This window comes from Cervus canadensis, chromosome 22 (genome assembly GCF_019320065.1).
Source record: "Cervus canadensis isolate Bull #8, Minnesota chromosome 22, ASM1932006v1, whole genome shotgun sequence".
In the NCBI taxonomy this organism is placed as follows: Eukaryota; Metazoa; Chordata; class Mammalia; order Artiodactyla; family Cervidae; genus Cervus; species Cervus canadensis.
The window spans coordinates 58,969,874-58,977,315 of record NC_057407.1 but is presented as its reverse complement, the minus strand read 5'-3'; the positions used below and the strand labels follow the sequence as shown (position 1 = coordinate 58,977,315).

The 7,442-nt window shown below is 38.9% G+C and overlaps 1 pseudogene; it reads left to right on the top strand.

Moving 5' to 3' along the window:
• Positions 1-521: 521 nt before the first annotated feature.
• On the top strand, positions 522-1,474 carry LOC122424304 (annotated as a pseudogene).
• Positions 1,475-7,442: the final 5,968 nt, after the last annotated feature.

The following is a 7,442-nucleotide window of genomic DNA, read 5'->3' as shown; positions in this document are numbered from 1 at the left end:
AATAATGGGTCACAGAACACAGCTGGTATAGAGTAAGGTTTGAATGGTACTTTTCATGTCTGATACAAAGTTGATTTTTAAAATATTGTGTCCATATACCTATGAATATTCATTATGATAGACAAGCATTAATATAACTTTATAAAGAACTGTCAATGAACTTTGTTTCCCAAACTAAAAGAAAGCTATCTGTGAGATCTTCAGAGTTAAAAGGAAAGTTTAGAAGCTAACTGCAGGACAATATTCATAAAAAAAATCTCCCTTTTATTGTGGTATTTGTAAGGTATTGTCATGATATATTTAAATCAATATGAATCAGGAGAGATTTAAACTCCTCCCATTCTTCTTTACAACTCTCTGTAAAATATAAGAGGTAAGTGAAAGGAATAGCTCTACCAGTCCCAGGGACCTGGGCTAAAGAGACGATGAGATATTTTCTATCAAATTTAAGATATAATCATTCAGAAATATTGTGATTTTTCCAGATCAACCATGTGCTAATAGCAGCTCAAGATGAGCTGATGGAAAGGATGAGCAGCATAACAGAATTCATCCTGCGGGGCCTGACCCAGATGCCTACTACAGGAGTGCCTACTACCGGAGTGCCTACTCTTATTTGTGGTGCTTTTAGTCACCTACTTGACCACACTGGCAGGTAACCAGCTCATCTCAGTCACCATCTTCACCAGCCCAGCCCTCGGTTCTCCCATGTACATTTTTCTGTCTTATTTGTCCATGATTGATGGTTTCTACTCTTCCTCCATAGCACCCAAGTTGATCTTTGACTTGATCTCTGGAAAGAACACCATTTCCTTCAGTGACTGCATCACTCAGGTCTTTGCTGAACATTTCTTTGCTGGAGCCGAGATTGTCTTGTTGATTGGCATGGCCTATGACCGCTATGTAGCCATCTGTAAGCCCCTGCACTACATGACTGTCATGAACCGACCTGAGTGTGCTTTCCTGGTTGGAATGGCTGGGGCTTTAGGGTTTCTCCATGGAGGGATCCAGATTTTGTTCATGGTTCAGTTACCATTCTGTGGCCACAATGTCATTGACCATCTTACGTGTGATTTAATACCTCTCCTGGAGCTAGCCTGCACGGACATGCACACTCTGGGGCCCCTGATTTCTGCCAACAGTGGGTCACTGTGTTTGCTAATTTTTTCAGTGCTGGTTGCTTCCTACTTTGTCATCCTGCGCTCCCTGAGGACTCACAGCTCTGAAGGGCGTCGCAAGGCCCTGTCCACCTGTGCCTCTCACGTCACAGTTGTCAACTCATTCTTTGTACCTTGTTTGTTCCTCTGCCTAAGACCCACAACCGCCTTCCCCATTGATAAAGATGTGACTGTGTTTTGCACCATGGTAACTCCTATGTTGAATGAACCCTTTAATGTACACCCTGAGAAATGCAGAAGTGAAAAATATCATGAAGAAGCTCTGGGGACAAATAATGAAAACTGGTGATGAATAAACCTTGTGTGGAGTATTCAGGCCAAAAAAGAAAAAATCTGGTGATTACAGAAATTTTCTCCCCTTCTTAATTGATTGAACTGGGATGATTCGCCTGTCTGGATCAATTTTCTTTAGGGGCTCATACATTATAAGCCAGGGTTGATATTCAGAAGGCATAGTAGACCCAGTGCCAAGAGCCCATGATAGTCTTAGGAGGGCATGAAATGTTTTAATTTCATTTACAACAGAAAGAAAGAAATTAATATAATCTAAATGCAGCTTACACTATAGTCATCTATATAGCAATGCAGTCAGAAAAGATAATTTTTAACATTTTGATGGAGGAGAGGGCCCAAGAGGATGAAAGTACCATGGATCCACAAAAGTCATAATGTTGCCCTGACTGTGGGTATGAAACAGATCAACAGCAATATTCTTGAACACTCGTTATACCCAGCACCATTGCTAGAATGAAATTTTATTTTAAAAGAGGGAAAATAACTACACATGAAAAAAGGACAGAACAGTAGGAAATAAGTTTTCAGAAAGCACATTTATACACTTTTTCTGATCTTTCTTGGTTTGAGAGGTTTATAAATAAAATAAACACAGCAATAAAAAGAAATTTTTGCTTATCACAATCCCAAAAAGATAACATTTGTGCACAAAAGTACTTTTTGAAAATTACATTTCATCATTCCCTGTAGTATACAAGAGTTTACAAAAAGAATTAGAAACAGAATTGGATGGCATAAAATAAACATAATTGATAAAGTTCATAGAGCTCAGGAAGAAAATATCTATACATTAAAGCCTGATTTTAGACACAGACAATGGAAAAGAAGATTCTGAAGACAAATAGTGGTTATAGGAAATTTCCAGTGATTTAAGAACAAGTCATGGAGCTGTCATGGAACAGTACAAAATCACAAATCTGAGCTAGAGTAAAGAATCATCCATACAATGTACACAATGAAATTCTAAGAGATTCAAAAATAGAGATTAACTGCTTTGAACCAAATAGGCTTAATTTCTCTTATCAAATCCAACATTAATTATTCCAGTAAATGTTAGCAGATTGTTTCACCTATCTATTTTTTCATCTTTAATAGGAAAAAAAAAAAAAAAAGAATTTCCCAGGTGGCTAAGCAGTACAGAATCTGCCTGCCAAGCAGGAGACACAGGTTTGATCCCTGGGTTGGGAAGATCCCCTGGAGAAGGAGGACTTGGCAACTCACTCCAGTGTTCTTGCCTGGGAAATCCCATGGACAGAGGAGCTTGGTGGGCTACAGTCCACGGGGCCACAAAGAGGCAGACACAACATCGCAACTAACAACAACAAATAGGAAAATAACATTACATGCTTCCTTAAATTGTGCAGATTAAATGACTTCAAGCAGAAAACTGAGTCAGCTAAAAATTAACAAAAATTGCCCAGACTTCGTCTCAACTTTCAGAGATTCCACAAGAGCATAAATTATTCTGGGGACAGTGGTTCCTAACAGAGGAGCCCAAGAGCACTGCTACTGTTATTCACTAACCAGGATGGCAGGGAGACCAAACGTCTATCCCAGCCTCACTTCACTATAAAATGTGTCATCACAACCAACAGGCAGTTCTCTGAATACTGAGAGCTAGTCCCTCACCAGCTCCCTATTCTGGGATTAAACCACACTTAAACATCTCTATAGTGACAAAAGGGAGAGTTGGTGGGATCAGCTATAGATGCTTGAAAGTGAAAGTCACTCAGTCGTGCATGACTCTTTGTGAACCCACGGAATTATACAGTTCATGGAATTCTTCAGACCAGAATATTGGAGTAGGTAGCCAGTTCCCTCCTCCAGGGGATATTCCCAACCCAGGGATCGAACCCATGTCTCCCACATTGCAGGTGGATTCTTTATCTATACCACCAAGGAAGCCCAAGAATGCTGGAGTGGGTAACCTATCCCTTCTCCAGTGGATCTTTCCAACCCAGGAATTGAACTGGAGTCTCCTGTGAATTGCAGGTGGATTCTTTACCAGCTGAGCTACCAGGGAAGTTTGAGCAACATTTATTTCAGAAGCTCTCACTGATAATGAATCCTTTTATTCCATTCCCATCCTCTGGAAGAAAGAGAAAAAGGGAGAGCTCAGCTGGGGAGGCCAAGAGGTCAATCTCTATATAAAATTTGTGATTTCTGGGGAAGACTTCAGAAACTTGTTTTCAGGCGAGTTCTCAACCAGGAATTTGAACTTAAGGTGATGCCAGCATTGCATTTCTAATGTTCTTTTAAGATTTTATTATCAGGTTAGCTCTCACTGTAATTATAAAGGCTTTAGACAATAGATATTTTGCCATAATCTCCTATGAGTGATTATTTTGTAAACATATATATAAGCAACTGTGTGTTTAAAAAATCAAAATTATCTTTTAAACATCTAGTTGTAGTTCCCAAGAAACATGGAATGCCACAGGATAATGTAGAAATAAAGGTGATGATGGTGATGGCGACACTGGTAACACTTATGCCACTAGCTATTTACTGAGCCCTTTCTTTGAGTGAAGTCTGGACCTGAGGACTCATTCTATGTGTTTGGGAGGCAACAAATTTCTGATCTTAATTTGTGTCTTTCTTTAAGCCTCAAGCCGTGGAACTTAACTCTGTCTAAAATATTTCTTTATTTGAATATAATGGCGAACCTATGCTTAGGATGGGATAAACATCAAAAACTCAATGCTAGTGTAAAAAAAATAATTATGACACCTTTTCTTATTTGTGTGTTTACTCTGTGCAAGAGCTTTATAATTCTTTTGCTATTTAATTCTTATTAAAGCCCAGTGAGTACAGTAATACTGATATTTACTTAACATTGTTGTAAGTAATATATGGCTTCCCACTGGCTCAACCGTAAAGAATCACCTGCAATGCAGGAGACCTGTGTTCAATCCCTGGGTTGGGAAGATCTCCTGGAGGAGGGCATGGCTACCCACTCCAGTATTCTTGCCTGGAGAATCTGCATAGAGAGAGGAGCCTGTGTTCTACAGTCCATGGAGTCACAAAGAGTCAGACACAACCTAGGGAGTAAACAACAATAAAGGATATTATATGTGAAAGCACCTAGGATGGGTGCTTGGAACACAGAAGATGATCAATAAATGCTATTAATTTTTGTTCTTATTGTCCAATCAGCAACCTCCCTAAAGATGCTAACCCTACAGTATCTGTTCCTGAAATAACCTAACTCCCTTTTCCTCCTGACAATTTGCGGACTCTCTCTCTAGACACTAGAAGGACACTGGGCACTTTTAGGAAATAAGATGAAAGTCTCCTCCTTGTGAGACCAAAACTGCATTCAAGGGAACTAATTAATGATGGCACCACATTGCGTTCTAACCTGTGAGTGAGGCAAAAACCAAGCCCCAGAACTGTTTCAGCAAGTGATCCTGTCAGGAGAGAACTAGTCTCCTTCAGAGAAACCTAGCAGTGGTAATCACCATGTTATCACGCCCACCATATAAATCACCCTTTGCAGAGGCAAGAGAAAGATTTTCTCTGAGACTATGTTGATGAGTATTGTTAGTGGAAAGCAGAACCGACAAACCAGCTATTTCTTTTTGAGGCTTTTCTCCCTAATGTGAGCCACAGTTTTTTTTTTTTTTTTGGCTCCTCAATGACAGAGAAAGTAGATATCAGATTATCTACTATTATCTATTATCTACTGTTATCGGTGGTGGTGACATCAGAAAGCCTGGAATGTCGAGTGACCTGGGTTCCAACTGCACCTCCACCACAAAGATTCAGTTCAGCTTTGGACAGTCTGCACCTCACCTTTCTGAGTCTTAATTCCACCACCTTTAAAACAGAGACAACTGGAAAGGATGGTTTTAAATGCCATAGGGTTCTTCAGGAAATAAGAGAGAAATGGATAATGGAACAAATTCTCAGCTGCTTGTGAATGAATGATGCCCTTTTGGGTTTTCACCTAGTACTAGTCTAAGAAACTTTCAGCTCAGATACATTCCTGCAATCAATAGCACTTCCCCAATCTGAGATTTGCCTAAATGAGAAAAACAATTCTAATCTCAGGCAGGAGTTTAAGTACATGGAACAGTGATATTTGGATTGATATGCTTGGAGCTGGTCTAGGTGACTCTTTAACGACTCACCCATGTCCACCATTTCATGATGTTAGGATGTAAAATAACAAAAACAAAGACAAAATACCAGACGACGTGCTTGTGTCCTCAGATCCAATAAATGTAAGTTGTTGTCCATGGCATTGGTGATGGTGACTTCAGCGATACCATTGTTTGAGTGGTTATCATATCCAGGCTCTGTACACACACTTGACATGCACTGTTTTCACTGACTGCTCTTTGCAGACTCAGGGTGTAGCAGTTCTCTTATTTTCATTTTATAGATAAGAACACTGAGGCTTTGAGAAATTGTCTGTGATTACACAGAAAATAAATGGTACTGGAAATATTCAAACTTAAGTGAGTTTATGTGACAGGATAGTATGGTGAAGCCCACAGACTCTATAGCAGAAATTCCTGGGTGTGTCCTAACTCTGCAACTTCTTAGCTGATTATGCTTCTGTAAGTTTCTAAATGTGTCTCTCACTTTCTTCCTCTGAAGTAATGAGGAGAAAAATAATAATCTACATTGCGGGGATGTTATGAGGATTAAATGGGCTTATATATTTAAAGCAGTTAGAATAGTGCTTGCAAAGACTGAGTGTTACACAGATGACATTTATTACCGCCATTGTGCTCTTGGCCATAATGTTCTCCTCTGAAAAGGTAATGATTTATTTCCTGCAGAAACTGTATTTGCCTTTGTAACCATGCTTGGAAAGAAATTGTGCAGCTTCCTGATCAATATAAGAATCTTCTCTCCAGCACTTCTTATATTTGCGTATCTCTTCCTTTGACACTCAATGATTCTCCTTTCATCCATATCATGCTGAGCATCAAATCCTCAGCAAGTTAGAAGATTTACTTACTTTAAGAAGATTTATGTCTCCAGGAAATAATAAACTACCGGTGGGTGGGATGAGTGACAATTTTTTTGTTTATTTGCTTGTTTAATCAAACCTCAGACAAGCACAGTCATTTCCTTAATATAATTAAGAGAATAAACCATGAGTAGGAATATTTTATTGGATAATATTCTAATTTACAAGGACATTGGTTAAGACAGGCCATCCCTTCTTCCTCCTCCTGTAGCTTCCTTTATATAGTGAATAGGCAGATAATCATTTAACAAAATTTTTCACTGCTGGTCACTCTTTTTTTTTTTTTTCTTTAACTTTGACTCATCCCTGTAGACTATAGAAGGACCGGAAGCCTTTAACTAGAAGGATTTCACCAGATCCAGGGAAAGTAAAGCCCAGACATACATATAATGTGTAAAGCAAGGGGGAAGAGTAATTTAACTTCTTATACATGATACTGCCCGCAGCACAGGCAGAAGTAGGAGTAAATGAACAAAGAGAGAAACAGACCCCTCGGGCAAGTCTCCAGCTGCACCCAAGTCAATGTCTCCCTACTCTACTTCAGTTTGCTTTGCATCAATTTGTGTTACTACTGGAAACACAACAGAAAATGTAGCAAACCTCATTGCAAAGAAGAAGAAAGGGTTAATCCAAAAGGTATGAACTATGCATGCAGAGATTTCAGAAGATCCTAAGTATTCACGGATTTCTTGAGAGACTTTGTATCTATGTGGAACCCTGCTGAAAATTGTCAGAGATATTCTTTGGTTGAATTAGAAAATTAATGTCTGCCAAATATTCCATTTCAGTAGAAATAAAGTAAATTCTAGATAATTAAATAATTATTTTCAAGTAAAAACTTAGACATCTATTACCCAGTGATGCTAAAGTTAACAGACTTGTTTACAATTTGTGGTTAACAGGATGAATTGGTACACAAATTTTGGAACAGAAAGGGTTAAGAAAAATAAAGAGAAGTGGGTTTGGCTGCAGGAAATCTTGTAACA